The sequence below is a fragment of the Leucopleurus acutus genome, assembly GCF_964270905.1.
Source record: "Leucopleurus acutus genome assembly, chromosome: 7".
Taxonomy (NCBI): Eukaryota; Metazoa; Chordata; class Mammalia; order Artiodactyla; family Delphinidae; genus Leucopleurus; species Leucopleurus acutus.
In genome coordinates this window covers 42,606,384-42,624,664 of record NC_139150.1, presented here as the reverse complement: position 1 = coordinate 42,624,664, position 18,281 = coordinate 42,606,384, and the positions used below count along the sequence as shown (strand labels likewise).

The following is an 18,281-nucleotide window of genomic DNA, read 5'->3' as shown; positions in this document are numbered from 1 at the left end:
AATCAATTCCTCGTTTCAAGAACAACCATGTAGAGCATGAATGCTGGATCGAATGCCACGTCTGAGAAAATGTCACCATCAAAGCCAAATGTAGCAACTGAACTCTCCACACAGGATAAAATCTTATCGGAATTCATAAAAAACAGCTGTCTTTCCCTCTATTTTCCTTGAGTCTAACCTTATGTACTATTTCTTGTTTAAGTAAACATACAAAGCATTTACTCCCAAAGTCAGAAAAGCAGATTCTTTTTTTAAAAGAATTAATTTGGCTCTCTCTGCCCAATTCTTACCTCTTCTATACCTCACTCTTATTCAGTGGGTTTAGCCATGTGAAAATTTTAAATGTTGAAAAGCTCTCTTGTTCTTTCTTTTCTCTCTCCTCCACCTGCTGCTCTCTCGCTCTCCCCCACCTCTCTTTCTCCTTTTTAATCTCTACCAGTACCACCGTGATCGCAATCTCACCCTCCCCACCCAGTAAGGAAAGAAGGAAAATAGGTCCAGAAAATGCATTTAGCACTGCTAGGAATCCGAAGATGTGAATTTTATTCTTTAGTTTTTAAAATGATTTGTGGTATCGGTGTGATAAATCTGAAACTATTTTGGTTACTGAAGAATCGAGCCGGGGGACTTCCCTGGCGGTCCAGTGGTTAAGACTTCACCTTTCAATGCAGGGGGTGCAGGTTCGATCCCTGTTCGGGGAGCTAGGATCCCACATGCCTCGGGGCCGGGAAACCAAAACATAAAACAGAGGCAGTGCTGTAACAAATTCCATAAAGACTTAAAAAAATGGTCCACATCAAAAATCTTAAAAAAAAAAAAAATAGAGCAAATGAGTAAATATGCTGGTATTGTTGGGAATCAGAGTTGTTACTATGGGAGAAGAGAGATAAACACAAGGTGAGGTGGGGAAAATGTGGTATTGGATTTCAATCAGAGACTAATGATTAATAAGTCTGAATGGATTTGTATGTGCGTGTACATGTGCGTGTGTGTATACGTGCTGGGTATGTGTGCATGAACACGTGTGTGTGTGTATGTCTATGTTCTCCGGACTCTGTCCACTGAAGGGCGAGAAACATATGACAACCAAGTAGTGATGAGCTAACCCAGCATCCAGATCTTGGTTTCTGTAATTGGAACCAGGTCTCCTTAGGGAAATGGTCATGTCCAAGAGGGAACAGGAGTAGCTTGAAGGGGTTCCTGGTGGCCAGTTTCCAACATCAAAATGAGTAATTACAATATATTGAAGGAAAAAGGAGTAAACGAGAATCTACTGAGGGGTTTTCGTGATAAAATATACATAACATTAAATTTACCAGATTAACTGTTTAAGTGTACAGTTCAGTGGCATCAAGTACATTCACCTTGTTGTCCAACCATCACCATCACCTACCTCCAGAACTTTCTCATCTTTGTAAACCAAAACTCTGTACCTATTAAACAATAACTCCTCATTTCCACCTTCCCCCGGCCCTGACAATTACCATCCTATTTCCTGTCTCTATAAATTTGACTACCCCAGGTACCTCATATAAGGAAAATCATACAATATTTGATTTTTTACATCAGTTTATTTCACTCAGCATAACATGTTCAAGGGTCATCTATATTGTAGCACGTGTCAGAATTCCATTCCTTTTTAAGGCTGCATAATATCCCATTGTATGTATATGTCACACTTCGTTTATCCACTCATCTGTGGATGGACACGTGTGTTGCTCTCACCTTTTGCCTATTGTGAATAATGCTGCCATGAACATACAAGTATGTGAGTCCCTGTTTCCGATTCTTTTGGGTATATACCCTGAAGCGTAATTGCTGGGTCATATGATAATTGTCTAATTTTTTGAGGCTTAATGAATTTTTAAAGAGAGGAAGAAGGAATACTTTCTCTACAGAAAATCACTAGTTAATAAGTGTAAGAAACATGGCCATTAAAAATCATCATTTTGCATTCATCTATGGAAAGGATCTTACTGGCAAGGATCACCAGAGGATGCTAATGGGTGGAGAACAGGATGTCCACACAGTGGCAAGTGTCACCCTTCAGATTACTTATTAATCTCAAGGCGAGGGATACCTTCACAATGGCGAGATCTGACAGGAGCCATGTTATCCAAGTGATCAAAACTGAGCATCAACAACAGTGAGACAAACTGACATTAGGTGGCTGTTAAAGTGCCCAATGGGGAGGACACATCACCACATAGTATTCTTTGTTTTCTAATGACAGTTTTATTGAGATACAATTCACATAGCATACACATATCATTTACAACTAAAGTGCACAATTCAATAGTAACTTTTTAGTATCTCCACAGAACTGTGCATCCATCTCTACAATTTTTAGAATGTTTTAACCACCCCCAAAGAAACCACACACCCGTTAGCAGTCGCTCTCCATTTCCCCTAATTCCCCCGCCCCTGGACAACCACAGATCTCTCTCTCTCTCTCTGGATTTGCCTGTTCTGGAAATTTCAAATGATTGGAATTCTATAAAATGTGGCTTTTTGTGACTGGCTTCTTTCACATAGCATAACGTTTGCATGCTTATTGTAGCACACATCAGTACTTCATTCCTTTTTTTTTTTTTTTTCTTTTTTCTTTTTTTGGTTACGCGGGCCTCTCACTGTTGTGGCCTCTCCCGTTGCGGAGCACAGGCTCCGGACGTGCAGGCTCAGCGGCCATGGCCCACGGGCCCAGCCGCTCCGCGGCACGTGGGATCCCCTCCCGGACCAGGGCACGAACCCGCGTCCCCTGCATCGGCAGGCGGACTCTCAACCACTGCGCCACCAGGGAAGCCCAGGACTTCATTCCTTTTTATTGCCAAATAATATTCTGTTATATGGATATGCCACATTTTATTTATCCATTCATTTGTGTTGAACATTCGTGCTATCTCTCCCTTTTTTCTCTATTATGAATAATGCTGCTATGAACATGTATTTACAGGTCTTTGTGTGAACATATGTTTTCAATTCTCTTGGGTATATACCTAAGAGAGGAATTGTTGGGTGATATGGAACTCTGTTTTAACCTTTTGAGGAGCTGCCTCTCTTCCAAGGTGGCTGCACCATTTTACAGCCAAAATGTTTAAATCTAATAAGAAAACAAAAATACAAATCCTGATTGTGGGACATTCTATAAGACAACTGGCCTAGAGCCTTTAAACTGTCAGTGTCACTCAAGACAAAAATTAAAAGGTAGGGGGATGCTGTAATTTAAAGGAGAATAAGGATGATGGCTAAATGTAATGCTTGATTCCTTCCTGGGTTAAGAAAGAGAGGCTATGAAGGACAGACTGGGGGCACATGGAGACATTTGAATATGCATTTTATATATAATATTAAAGCTACAAAGTGCACTTCCCTGAGTGTGCTAATACGACTGTGGTTATACAGGAGAATGGCCTGGTTCAGAGCAGACTCTGGTGGAAGTATTTAAGGGTGACATCTCGATGCCTGAAGCTGACTTTTACTTCATAAAGTAAGTGTGTGTGTGTGTGTGTGTGTGTGTGTGTGTGTGTGTGTGTGTATACATGGGGGAAAAAAGTAGGGAGAGAGAGAGAGGGAGAGGGAAAGGGAGGGAGGGAGGGAAAGAAAGAGGGTAAGTATCACAAAATATTAACAACTGGCAGTGAGTATACGAGTGTTCATTGTGCTATTCTTTCAACATTTTTCTAGTTGTGAAATCTTTTAAAAATTTCAGAGGAAAAACAAAATTTCAGAGGAAAAGTTATTTGAAAAGCACAAAATAAAATAATGCCCCAATCTACATAAAGCATGAACTGAAAAATAAGGAGAGAGAGCGCTTTTCAGACACCTCCTCAATTTATGATCTTCAGTTCCGACAAGGAGATGTTTCAAACCTCAGAACCTCACCTGAAGCCTCATGTTCAGATCCCTGCTAGACTGACATAAAACAGAACCCTACTGAGATTCTTTCCAGCCCTTCTAACCTGCCTTGGGCACATCACTTAAACTCTTCAGACTTCAGTTCTCTAAACTATCAAGAAATAGAAAAGATCTGGGTTGACCTAGAGGATACCTGACCATTCTTCCAAGCTCTGAAATTCTCTGACTCTATAATCATACTTCTCAAGTAGGATTCAGGATCAATCTCCCTTTGAACATATTCTCATTGGGTTGACATTTTAGGGCTTTTGCTTCATCAGAGCTTTAGATGAAATGAGCACTTTATTTCAATATTAACCAGGAATGTTTAATCACATTTAAACAGATGAGCCTGAACACAGTAAGGATATCCCTCAGTCCTTAGGCCAAAGCACACTGTTCTCACATGGGTCCTGTTGCACATTTAGGTTCGGTTCCCAGTTGATGGCCTCTGGGCATCTCACCAAGGAGTGAGCCTCCACGACCCAAGATGCCCCTGGGACAGCCAGGCAGACAGAGATGGAATGTTTCCTTTGGCCTTTTCTATATCAGGCTCCTAGGATATAATTAGGAGGTAGCTCTCAGAGCAGACAGAAGTTAAGTTGAAAAGTGTCTACGGAGAGAAGAGGGAGAGAACAGAGGAGACATCTTGTCTGGAGATGCTCTAGGATTCAAAGATTACATGATAAGTGATGAAGCAGTCCAGCCCTTGGGGGGTAGCGGAGATGGTCTCAGAACCAGCCAAAGTCAGCAAAGGGCCAAACTGTCTCCGTATTAGTGGAGTTGAATCTCAAGCTCCAAGATCACAGGGCACTAGACATTTTCTTATCTCAAAAAAAAAGTTTATTTTTTAAGGCAGGAGAGAATAGAGCTTAAAAGAATCTTCCCAAGCTGACCATAACCTTTTGAAATCCCAGAATGTCCTCACTTTGCTATTCTCCAGTTCTAAGATGGATCCTCCATGCCTCTATCATTCAAAAATGTACAGAGCCACCAGTCCAGTTCCCTCATTTTACAAACAAGAAAGCAGATTGAAAGAGGCCAGTAACTTGTCCAAGTTATCCAGCTAATTAGCCACAAAGGCACAGTTTCTTTGCTTCTTTGCTCCCTAGAACAGACCTTACTCTTAGACCCCAAGAGTGGCAGTCAAAGTGTCCATAAAATTGCACAGAAAACAGAAGATGCACGTTCTCTGTATGGGTCCCATAAGCCAGCTCACTGAAGGTGCTGGGAATCAGGGACCGCTCTTCACTGAGACAGAGAACTTGCAGGTGCAGCAAGTGTGTGTGCCTTCTGGGGGAGATGAGAGAGCTCATGTTCACAGCCCTCCTCTTTCTCCTCCTGTGATTTTTCCAACTGAATTAAACCGAGCTCATGAGCAGATCTGGAAGTCTGAATAGACTGGGGTGAAGCGAGTTAAAACACATAACTGCACTTGAGATATAATCCAGGGAGAATATCAAAGCCAAAATGAGCCCCGTTTACGCCACTATCAGAATATATTCTTCAGATTTTATTTGATCTTTCCTGACTCTCTGGCACTGGTTCGAAGGCCACTGTTATGTTTTGATTGTTTCAATTTGCAAAATAAATTTGAAATCATCTCTGGCTTGTTCAGTTCTCTCATCTAGGGAAATAAAATTTAAAAATATATTCTCCAAGCAACCGTTTCAAATCCACTTAACAGAAAGCTCTCCAATCCTTAAACTTCATCCAACAGATGTACTAACATCCTGATATTTCTGGGTTTTTTTAATTGCATGACCCCTTTGTATAAATATGGATAGAGATAAGACTGATAGTTGTGTAAGCTGGTTGGATTCCAGCCAGGGAACAAGGAATTAATGAGAGTGGTCAGGAAGAGAGATTTCGAGACGGAGAACCCTCCTTTCACATCCTTTACTGCTTTCATAATTAACTGTAAGTGATGACCTAGGACCTCCCACTGCACATAGCCTTATATGACCATAGAGAAGCTCGAAGCATAGAGGTTAACAGCCTGGGAAAGTGCCTGGGTTCAGCTTCCAGCTCTGACACACAACACCTGCATGATCTTGGGGACATCATTTAACCTCCATAAACCTCAGTTTCCAAATCTCTGAAGTGGGGGCAACTGACAGCACCTACACTGAAGAATTGCTTAATATAAAAGAGTATATCTTTCAACACCCATTTATGATAAAAACCCTGCAGAAAGTAGGCATAGAGGGAACTTTCCTCAACATAATAAAGGCCATATATGACAAACCCACAGCCAACATCGTCCTCAATGGTGAAAAACTGAAAGCATTTCCACTAAGATCAGGAACAAGACAAGGTTGCCCACTCTCACCACTCTTATTCAACATAGTTTTGGAAGTTTTAGCCACAGCAATCAGAGAAGAAAAGGAAATAAAAGGAATCCAAATCGGAAAAGAAGAAGTAAAGCTGTCACTGTTTGCAGATGACATGATACTATACACAGAGAATCCTAAAAATGCTACCAGAAAACTACTAGAGCTAATCAATGAATTTGGTAAAGTAGCAGGATACAAAATTAATGCACAGAAATCTCTGGCATTCCTATACACTAATGATGAAAAATCTGAAAGTGAAATCAAGAAAACACTCCCATTTACCATTGCAACAAAAAGAATAAAATATGTAGGAATAAACCTACCTAAGGAGACAAAAGACCTGTATGCAGAAAATTATAAGACACTGATGAAAGAAATTAAAGATGAAACAAATAGATGGAGAGATATACCATGTTCTTGGATTGGAAGAATCAACATTGTGAAAATGACTCTCCTACCCAAAGCAATATACAGATTCAATGCAGTCCCTATCAAACTACCACTGGTATTTTTCACAGACTAGAACAAAAAATTTCACAATTTGTATGGAAACACAAAAGACACCGAATAGCCAAAGCAATCTTGAAAATGAAAAACGGGGCTGGAGCAATCAGGCTCCCTGACTTCAGACTATACTACAAAGCTACAGTAATCAAGACAGTATGATACTGGCACAAAAACAGAAAGATAGATCAATGGAACAGGATAGAAAGCCCAGAGATAAACCCACGCACATATGGTCACCTTATCTTTGATAAAGGAGGCAGGAATGTACAGTGGAGAAAGGACAGCCTCTTCAATAAGTGGTGCTGGGAAAACTGGACAGGTACATGTAAAAGTATGAGATTAGATCACTCCCTAACACCATACACAAAAATAGCTCAAAATGGATTAAAGACCTAAAGGTAAGGCCAGAAACTATCAAACTCTTAGAGGAAAACATAGGCAGAACACTCTATGACATAAATCACAGCAAGATCCTTTTTGACCCACCTCCTAGAGAAATGGAAATAAAACCAAAAATAAACAAATGGGACCTAATGAAACTTTAAAGCTTTTGCACAGCAAAGGAAACCATAAACAAGACCAAAAGACAACCCCCAGAATGGGAGAAAATATTTGCAAATGAAGTAACTGACAAAGGATTAATCTCCAAAATTTATAAGCAGCTCATGCAGCTCAATAACAAAAAAACAAACAACCCAATCCAAAAATGGGCAGAACACCTAAATAGACATTTCTCCAAAGAAAATATATAGACTGCCAACAAACACATGAAAGAATGCTCAACTTCATTAATCATTAGAGAAATGTAAATCAAAACTACAATGAGATATCATCTCACACCAGTCAGAATGGCCATCATCAAAAAACCTAGAAACAATAAATGCTGGAGAGGGTGTGGAGAAAAGGGAACACTCCTGCACTGCTGGTGGGAATGTGAATTGGTACAGCCACTGTGGAGAACAGTATAGAGGTTCCTTTAAAAACTACAAATAGAACTACCATATGACCCAGCAATACCACTACTGGGCATATACCCTGAGAAAACCATAATTCAAAAAGAGTCACGTACCAAAATGTTCACTGCAGCTCTATTTACAGCAGCCCGGAGATGGAAACAACCTAAGTGTCCACCATGGGATGAATGGATAAAGAAGATGTGGCACATTTATACAATGGAATATTACTCAGCCATAAAAAGAAACGAAATTGAGCTATTTGTAATGAGGCAGATAGACCTAGAGTCTGTCATACAGAGTGAAGTAAGTCAGAAAGAGAATGACAAATACCGTATGCTAACACATATATATGGAATTTAAGAAAAAAAAAATGTCATGAAGAATCTAGGGGTAAGACAGGAATAAAGACACAGACCTACTAGAGAATGGACTTGAGGATATGGGTAGGGGGAAGGGTAAGCTGTGACAAAGTGAGACACAGGCATGGACATATATACACTACCCAACGTAAGGTAGATAGCTAGTGGGAAGCAGCCTCATAGCACAGGGAGATCAGCTCGGTGCTTTGTGACCACCTAGAGGGGTGGGATAGGGAGGGTGGGAGGGAGGGAGATGCAAGAGGGAAGAGATATGGGAACATATGTATATGTATAACTGATTCACTTTGTTATAAAGCAGAAACTAACACACCATTGTAAAGCAATTATACTCCAATAAAAAAAATAAATACACTTAGATAAATTTTTTTTTTTAAAAAGGGTATATCTTCAATAAAACCTAGCACAGATTCACACTCACTTTAGTGTCCACAAGTATATATACTCCCCGCCCTTAGGGAGCTAACTAAGCACGGAAGAGAGGGCCTGTGACACATTCTATGACACCGGTGAAACACCTGCCACTCTCCACGTGGAGGTATATCAGCAGAGTAACACTCCCGGCCTCTGCCCCTTCCTCTCTTCTATGCTGTTAGAGGCCTGCCCCTGTGGATGAGGCCTGGGATCTCCCAGAGCTAATGATGACCTTATGGGTCAGTCTATCACATTCTGGATTCAGTATTAGAAAGGTGACCCGCCTTAGTTATGAGCCACCTTCTCTATCCTTAGCTTTAGCAATAACAAACATGATACCTTGGTCATCATATGCCTATTTCTGTGTCTTATTTCTCAACTCCTTTAGAACTTGGTTGTTGAAGAGGGTTATTTACTGAGCTTCTCTTCTAGCTCATTAACAAGCCATTCTTCCTACAGCACCTTTTTTTTTTTTTTTTTTTTTTAGCCCTGTGGGATTCCAGAACAGCTGTCTGGTGATGCAGCTTGAAAAGACTCATTACCACTGACCCAGCTCTCACAGGTGGAGTATGTTTGCAGTTCACCAAACACATCCCAAGGGCTGAACATGCCCAATCCCAAGCTTCTTACAATGAACTTTGAGCCCCATGACTCTGCAAGGCTTCTCGATCATCCTGCAACTCAGAAGCATTATTTCCCATTGCCCAATATTTCTCAGAAAAAGAAAAACACGGTCATGTAGACTCTCTGTTCTTTTTGCCCATTATCACAATCCCAAAGGTAAGGAGTGCGAAGATATATTATGTAAGAACAGCTCAGTCATCCTCTGAGATTGTGGATTTCACCCCCTGAACAAAGCTCACAGCCAGCTATGGATTCATGATATCTTCACACAAGGCTATAATGTCACTTTACTAACAATTATTGAGCCCAAATGGATGTAGAGATCCCAGGACACGATTCCCAAACTCAAAGAACTCCTAGACTAAAGTGGAAGAGGTGCATAAATAATTTTAATGCAAGGTGTTATGGGTACACTGGAAAGAGTGCCTCACCTCAGGGAGGATGGAAGGAGGAGGGTGTTAAAGAAAGTTTGCTACGGTATTGGATACCTTATTCAAGATGAATAAACCAAGTTAGCTATTTATGAGCGCAGAGGAAATGGGTGTCAGGATGTGTCAACAGATGAAGAGCATAAACAAATAGAGGAGCATGGGATGTGCTAGAAAACCCAAAACTCCACCAGGGAGAGCAGATGAGGCTGGAGGGTTTGTCAGAGACAAGGTCAGGAGAGGCCAGAATGTGGCCCTAAGATCACCAGTGAGGGCTCCCAAAAACTCGGATTCCTTTGCCCCAGAAATTGGTTCTTCAATGAATAGGCTTTTGGCAAACTAGCCAGTGTGCATCTCAGTGCTAGAGCTACAAAGGTGTGTGAAAGCAGACACGTCCTTGGCCGTTACGGAGCTTCCATTCTAGTGGAGGCCAAGAAAGACTTGGCTAGACAAAGAGAGGAAGGGAGGGCAGAGAAGAGCATGTGCAAAGTCCTGGACTTAAAGGAGCATCAGGACTACGGGGGCCAAGAGAGAGGAGGTGACTGTGTTTGGAGCTGAAGGAGCGAACAGAAGAGCGGCCGAGACACTGATGCCAAAGCCAGCATGCTTGTTAAAAAAAAAAAAAAAAAAAAAGAAGAGAAAAATCCTGTCTGGTCTATATTATTGGATGGGTATGTTTTGTTTTTAATGCCAAAACTATGATGTAACAACTTGAGATTTCTGATACTGTCCACCTGGAATTCAAAAGGCAGATTTTTCTTTTTTTTTTTTTTTTTTTTTTGGTACCACCTTTGTCTGAGAGCCTTTGAGGAGCTCAGAGTGAGCTGGGAGAGACAGCCCTGTAACGGCCTCCACCGCAGGAGAAGCACTCAGAGAGGCACGTGGCACGCGCCCTGGGAGGGTTGCGGAGAGTCACCGTGAGGACACGGGGGCCACCGGGAGACCTTCACTCAGGGGACCCTGCTTCAAGGGAAAGCCAGGCCACATTAGATTCTTAAAGCCCTAGGATTCCAGACTGGTTGTCCATTTTAATTCCTCTTGGGCCCAGCTTTTCATCTAGAGAACACTTTTGGCTTGTACCATTCACTTTATCCATAAAACAAACACACATCCAGTGCCTACTACTGCTATGGGTTGAGTTTTCATCTCTAAGTTTCCTAGGCGGCAATGACCATTAGGCATTATCAGCCATTCACGTTAACCACAAGTGGCAGAAATACCACCCATCTGGAAGCAGGGATGCAGAACTATTATAAGCAGATTTTCATACCCAAATCAACGGAGGACTTGACTCTGCAGTGGAGGGAGGCGTGGTTTATCACCTTTACTGACAGTGAGAAGGGTCATCACTGGCCAAATAGAAAAAAATAAAAATGAACCACTCTAACTACAACGGTGATGACTTGTCCCTGGTAGATAAGAAAGTGGAGAGCATGGTTTCCCTTGAAACAAAGCCCAGTGCCTGTGTTAGACTCAGATGTGCACAGCCAGAGCCACCAACTGCCTGGGCCAGCCTGGACATTGCTCTTGGAGGGAGGGAGTGAAGAAATCACCAGAAATCGCATCATTTTACCAACTACAAATTGGCACTTGCCATCTACCTGTACAAGGATTAAATCGGGAGCTGCTACAGCTGCTGACCTTCAACACCCCTGAAAGGAGTTCAGGGCAGGGATAAGGAATGAGGCACTCTGTGCTCTGGGAAAAACTGGCAGAACGGGTCTTCAGATAGTTAAATATTTTCAGCAGATTTTATGAGCCCAATTCTTGCATCTCCTCATATCTAGAAAAGCACTATAATCCTTCATGATGATGTCTGCTCCTTGTGACTAGCAGCATCCTTCTGCAAAAAATGTGTGCTTGGGGCTTCCCTGGTGGCGCAGTGGTTGAGAGTCCGCCTGCTGATGCAGGGGACATGGGTTCGTGCCCCGGTCCGGGAAGATCCCACATGCCGTGGAGCGGCTGGGCCCGTGAGCCATGGCCACTGAGCCTGCGCGTCCAGAGCCTGTGCTCCGCAATAGGAGAGGCCACAACAGTGAGAGGCCCGCGTACCATGAAAAAAAAAAAAATGTGTGCTTGATTGCATGTATTCCCCCTTCACCAAAATCACATATATACTGACCTTCCCCCCTGCCTCTTTGGAGCAGCTTCTCAGAGCTATCTGAAATGCTGTCTTCTGGGCTATAGTCCTCAATTTGCCCCCAAATACAATTTAACTCACAGCTCTCATGTTGTGCTTTTTTTTTTTTCAGTTGACAATTTAAGGAAGATTCTTCTCCAATCCTTTAACCTTGTCATTTAAAAAAATTTTAAGGAAATCAAGCAACTTGAAAGACACTGCATGAATTCTGCCTCATTTTTCTGTCCTTCTGACCCAAAATTTCTGTGAGGGATGTTCTTGTCCACAGATGCTTGTTCTCATGGTGAAATGTGAGAGGAGATGCAGATGCCAGCATCTGCAGGAAGGAGGACCACTCATTCATTCATTCATTCATTCATTTGATTCATTCTTTTGAAACCTAAAAATTGGTATTATCCTAAGGAAGGGGGCAAGGGTACATCTGCAAACCATATATATTCTGGAACATGGATTACTCACTATGAGTCTGATATATGTGTCTTTCTGTTTCTTATTCTGGTACTTTCAACTGTGTCTGAAAAGAACTCCTGGATTATATGAAATAAAATAGCCTATGCTGACATACTATATATAACACTGTACTGGGTGTAGTGTCTTATTAATGAAGAAGTTGATAAGACAAAGTGACAAAAAATAAAATTTTGCTGAAAAAAGAAACCTGTTTAGGACACAGAAAAATATAATTTTTTGCTTCTGAAGGTAGGTTACTCACATGTTTAAATTTTGTAATATCACAGGGAGCCAACAAAGCCCTCACTTAAGGAAGGAAACACAAAGACTGAGAGCGCTGGTGATCGGCCCAAGGCTGTTGAAGATATAAATGACAGGCAGGACAGGAATTCAATTTTAGGTCAGCCATTGTCTCATCCTACTACACCAAGAACTAACTTGAACTTGGAAAGAAAGACTTTCTTGTAATTACTAACATTGTTAGGGCCCTACATATGGACTGATGCAAATCATGATGATCGTGCATGAAAATAATGATACATGCATGATAATAATGATAAATGATGATTAAACCCCAAAGTGAAGCCTCCACACAGTTCAGTAGGAAAGACATTCCACGTCAACACAAAGCAAAGATACGACAGGAGGGGGAAGAGTTTGCGGTCTTGGGGAGAATTGGTGGCCACTGGTCGATCATGATGGCCTCCCACAAATGCCATCATTTAACCACTGGAGCTCTCAGTGTAAAGGAAAGGGAGAGAATTTTGAGGCACCTAAAATACAAAGTTATTCCTATCATCCTCAACCTTTGTGCAACTAGCTCCACCTTAACTATTTAAATGATTAAAAGACTAGATTAGTTGTGACTTTAAAAAAAAGAGAATCTAGAAAAATTAGTAAACTTTCTATTCTTTATATACTCACACACAAAAGCAAACAATTTTCTAACCAGATTTCATAAACGGCCAACTTAAATGTGCCCATATCTTTACTTCTAATTACAGATTTAAAAATGCCAAAATATTTAAAATTTAATTTAGGGAAGATACAAAGCAACAGTAACAATGTTTTTATGTTATGAAAGCTATTTTATGTTACTTTAGATCATATTTAATTAAACCTGACAGAGTTTTAAGTGTCAGAAATCAAGGTGAATAGAAGGCCAGAAATAAACCCACACACCTATGGTCAATTAATCTACAACAAAGGAGGCAAGAACATGCAATGGAGAAAAGACAGTCTCTTCAATAAGTGGTGCTGGGAAAACTGGACAGCTACATGTAAAAAAAAAAAATGATATTAGAACACTAACACCAACACAAAAATAAACTCAAAATGGATTAAAGACCTAAATGTAAGGCCGGACACTATAAAACTATTAGAGGAAAACATAAGCAGAACACTCTTTGACATAAATCGCAGCAGTATCTTTTTGGATCCACCTCCTAGAGTAATGGAAATAAAAACAAAAATAAACAAATGGGACCTAATTAAAATTAAGAGCTTTTGCACAGCAAAGGACACCATAAACAAACCGAAAAGCTAATGCACAGAATGGAAGAAAATATTTGCAAACTATGTGACCAACAAGGGATTTATCTCCAAAATATACAAACAGCTCATGCAGCTCAACAGCAAAAAACAATCAAAACTGGACAGAAGACCTTAATAGACATTTCTCCAAAGAAGACATACAGATGGCCAACAAACACATGAAAAGATGCTCAACATCATTAATTATTAGAGAAATGAAAATCAAAACTACAATGAGGTATCACCTCACACGGGTCAGAATGGCCATCATCAAAAAGTCTACAAGGGCTTCCCTGGTGGCACAGTGGTTGAGAGTCCACCTGCCGATGCAGGGGACACGGGTTCGTGCCCCAGTCCGGGAAGATCCCATGTGCGGCGGAGCGGCTGGGCCTGTGAGCCATGGCCGCTGAGCCTGCACGTCCGGAGCCTGTGCTCCGCAACGCGAGAGGCCACAGCAGTGAGAGGCCTGCGTACGAAAAAAACAAAAAGTCTACAAACAGGGCTTCCCTGGTGGCACAGTGGTTGAGAGAGTCCACCTGCCGATGCAGGGGACATGGGTTCGTGCCCCAGTCCGGGAAGGTCCCACATGCTGCAAAGAGGCTAGGCCCGTGAGCCATGGCCGCTGAGCCTGCGCGTCCGGAGCCTGTGCTCCACAACGGGAAAGGCCACAACAGTGAGAGGCCCGCATACCGCAAAAAAAAAAAAAAAGAAAGTCTACAAACAATAAATGCTGGGGAGGGTGTGGAGAAAAGGGAACCCTCCTATGCTGTTGGTGGGAATGTAAATTGGTATAGCCACTATGGAGAACAGTATGAAGGTGCCTTAAAAAACTAAAAACAGAACTACCATATGACCCAGCAATCCCACTCCTAGGCATATACCCGGAGAAAGCCGTAATTTGAAAAGATATATGCACCCCAGTGTTCACTGCAGTATAACAGCCAGGACACGGAAGCAACCTAAATGCCCATCAACAGAAGAATGGATAAAGACGTGGTACATATATACAATGGAATATTACTTAGCCCTAAAAAAGAATGAAATAATGCCATTTGCAGCAACATGGATGGACCTAGAGATTTTCATACTGAGTAAAGTAAGTCAGACAGAGAAAGACAAATAACATGATATCACTTATATGTGGAATCTAAAAAAGGGTACAAATGAACTTTTTTACAAAACAGAAACAGACTCATAGACTTAGAAAACAAACTTATGGTAACCAAAGATGAAAGGTGTGGGGGAGGGATAAATTAGGAGGTTGGGATGAACACAGACACACTACTATATATAAAGTAAATAATCAACAAGGACCTACTGTATAGCACAGGGAACTCTACTCAATACTCTATAATAACCTGTATGGGAAAAGAAAATAGGTATATGTATCTATTTCATATAGATATATGAAAAAGAACAGATATATGTATATGCATAACTGAATAACTTTACTGTATACCTGAAACCAACACAACATCGTAAATCCTCCAAATATAAAATAAAAATTAAAAAGAAAAAGAAATCATGGTGAAGTACACAAGATGCAATGTCTCAAAGCTCCCTGGAAACATCTGAGCTTCCAAAAAGAAGAGTCAATGAAAATTTAAAAAGCCAACTGTTCTGGTTTCCAATGTATATGGTTTTAACTCTGAAGGTGGGTCGACTGGTGAATACGCCCACTCACTCACACCTACGCATCCACACATGCACGCAGACACACATACACAAACCTTTTAACTATTTGTTTCTGTTGGATTAGTTACTGTATCCCATTTGAGCTCCCACCTGAATAAAAAAAAAGTTCTTAATAGGGGATGCTTTCTAGAATGCTTTGCCTAGGATAATACTGCAGAGTTTATTAACCAGTTAATAAGAAAATCTACCTCGCAATTCAATGAAACAAGGTGAACTGATGATTCTCTTGGCAGGACTGCAAAACAAACCTGGGGATTCATTTACCTCTTGGCACATGTTTATGGCATTCATTCATCAGTGAAGAAACTGGGTGATAAGAAAAGGCAGGGCTGAGAAGAGAGTAGCATTAACACACCTGTTACCTCTCTACCATCAGAAAATGAGAGTGCCGCTCTGCCATGAAGAGAAAGCAAATTGTGAAGGACTTTGGATCTAACAAGAATTTTCATGGATAAACAACAATGTCCTACTGTATAGCACAGGGAACTGTATTCAGTATCCTTTGATAAACCATAATGGAAAAGAATATGAAAAAGTATATATATATTGGGTGGGCCAAAAAGTTCGTTCGGTTTTAAGTAGACATTTTTCATTTTCACGAAGAACTTTATTGAACAACGTATTCACTAACCAAATGAACTTTTGGGCCCACCTAATATATATATATAATTGAGTCATTTTGCTGTACAGCAGAAATTAAACACAACGTTGCAAATCAACTGTATTTCAGTAAGACTTTTTTAAAAAAGAATTTTGCTAGCATCACCGACCATGATTCTAGCTTTTGTTAAAGAGTTTTGAATTGTGAGGGTATTTCACATGTTCCCCTTTGTATTTTAAGATAGCAACAAAGTTGCATGCAATTTAAGACTCAAGGAAAATGCTTCACATGTTAGATGGATGGATAGGTGTTCAAATAGCCTGATGGTCACACTAGTTCCTGGGTTATAACTTTGTGAGTTTTTCCCTTTTTCAAAGCATTTCTTTGCACGTGGTACGTTCATACCTGGTGGTGAGGTAAGGGAAGAAATTAACATTTCAATGGTCAAATCAATCTCATCACTGGCCCCAAACTTTCCTCATCTCCCAATGCGTAGTGGGTGGTCAGATTTACTTGTGACAGTGATTAAGGAGAAAACCAGTTCTTTCTTATTTTTATCCTATTCTTTCCCATTTTCCAAACTCCTACATTTCAAGCTGTGATTGAGCAACTTTCACACTGAAGTCAACATTGATTAATCAGAGAACTATTGGCATAAATGGAAAAACTCCAGCCTAGGATTTTGACGGAGAATTTGTTGTTGTTATGACACTGGCTAGGACTCCAAGTTCTTAGTAAGGAGAAAAATGTACCACACGATTTTTAATATCCAATAGGACACGGGAACAAAGAGCCGGAGTTTAACATGTGCCAGAGAACCAGTGACCCTGGGCTAAAGCCAAAGTCTGAGCACTGGCCTCCCTGTTCCCAGAGGCTCATGCAGAATATGACTTTTCAAATTGGAGGAAGTAGGAGTGAAAAGCATATTTAAACAGATGTTTTTAAAATTAGAAAATAAGGGGGTCTTAACATATGTCAAACCCTGAGACGCTCTTCTGTAAAGAGCCACATAAATTGACCATTTTCACTTAACTGTGCCTGATTTCCTCACACGCATCCTTAACAGACCCTTCTAGAACTTCAGCCTTACTTTCTGAAAATGAACAGTTAAGCTGGAAGAGTTAAATATACACAGATATGAGACATGATCAAAGCTCTTTTTGGTGTTAGAAAATGTCTTCTCCTGGGGCTTCCCTGGTGGCGCAGTGGTTGAGCGTCCGCCCGCCGATGCAGGGGACACGGGTTTGTGCTCCGGTCCGGGAAGATCCCACGTGCTGCGGAGCGGCTGGGCCCGTGAGCCATGGCCGCTGAGCCTGCGCGTCCGGAGCCCGTGCTCCGCAACGGGAGAGGCCACAACAGTGAGAGGCCCTGTACCACAAAAAAAAAAAAAAAAAAAAATGTCTTCTGCAATCCTAACCTGCAAATACCTGACTTTATTGCTTAAATGTGAAGACGGATATTTGATGTTTAAGTTTTATACTTAGTGAATTACCATCTCAATAAATAAAAATATCTATTAATGATGAGTGAAAATATGTAACTACTTAATTTCCTAATATAATGTCTCTATTTACAAAATGAAATTGTAAGGTATTTTTATTACAAACAATATCTATACCTTGGGCATGTTATCAATATAACCTGCATCCCTGATTCTCTACTGATCAAAAAGAAACGATAACTTCAGTGTAGCAACAGCGGGAAAAGGAGACTGAGAAGGCCCAGTAATGTGAACTCCAGCGAAGGAAATGCAGCTCCTTCTTCCCCCCTGACCCCCACCCCATCCCTGGAAGCTCTCGCCATGATGCTGTGCTAGGCTCCTGCAAGACTCAAAGGAAAAAACACAGAATCTGCCCTGAATTCAAAAATGTCACCTGGAGATGCTGTCACCGCTACCATCACCTCATCTCACTAAGGCCTCCCCGCCCCCGGTACTGCTGAACTAAACAAACATCCTCAGTGCTGGCCCCTCAATTTACCTTTGGATAAAGATTGATTAGGTCATCCCATGGAAGAGATTACCAGAAGTCTCCCTCTCCTCTATGGAAAGGCTCATCAGAAAGTAGAATCCCAACTGAACACCTCCAGATAATCTTAAGATACATATAGCAGTGGCTCTCAAACTTGGCTGCCTAATCAGAATCAGCTGGGAAGCTTCTAAAAGTCAATCCAAAAGCTCGGGCTGCGGGCCAAGAATACTTAGGCCCGACTCTCCAGGGCTGGTACCCTGGGCGGCAGCAGAAAAGCCTCCCAAGAGCTTCCAATGTGCAGCCGGGACTGAGGACCATTGTTTTGCATGTTCCTGATACATCCAGCAGTCAGGAGA

The 18,281-nt window shown here is 41.3% G+C and overlaps 1 protein-coding gene across 2 annotated transcripts in view; it reads right to left on the bottom strand.

Annotated features, from left to right (window-relative positions):
• Positions 1 to 18,281, bottom strand: part of GNA14 (G protein subunit alpha 14) — a 195,023-nt gene that overhangs the window by 71,792 nt on the left and 104,950 nt on the right. The gene's annotated exons all lie outside the window — the stretch shown is intronic.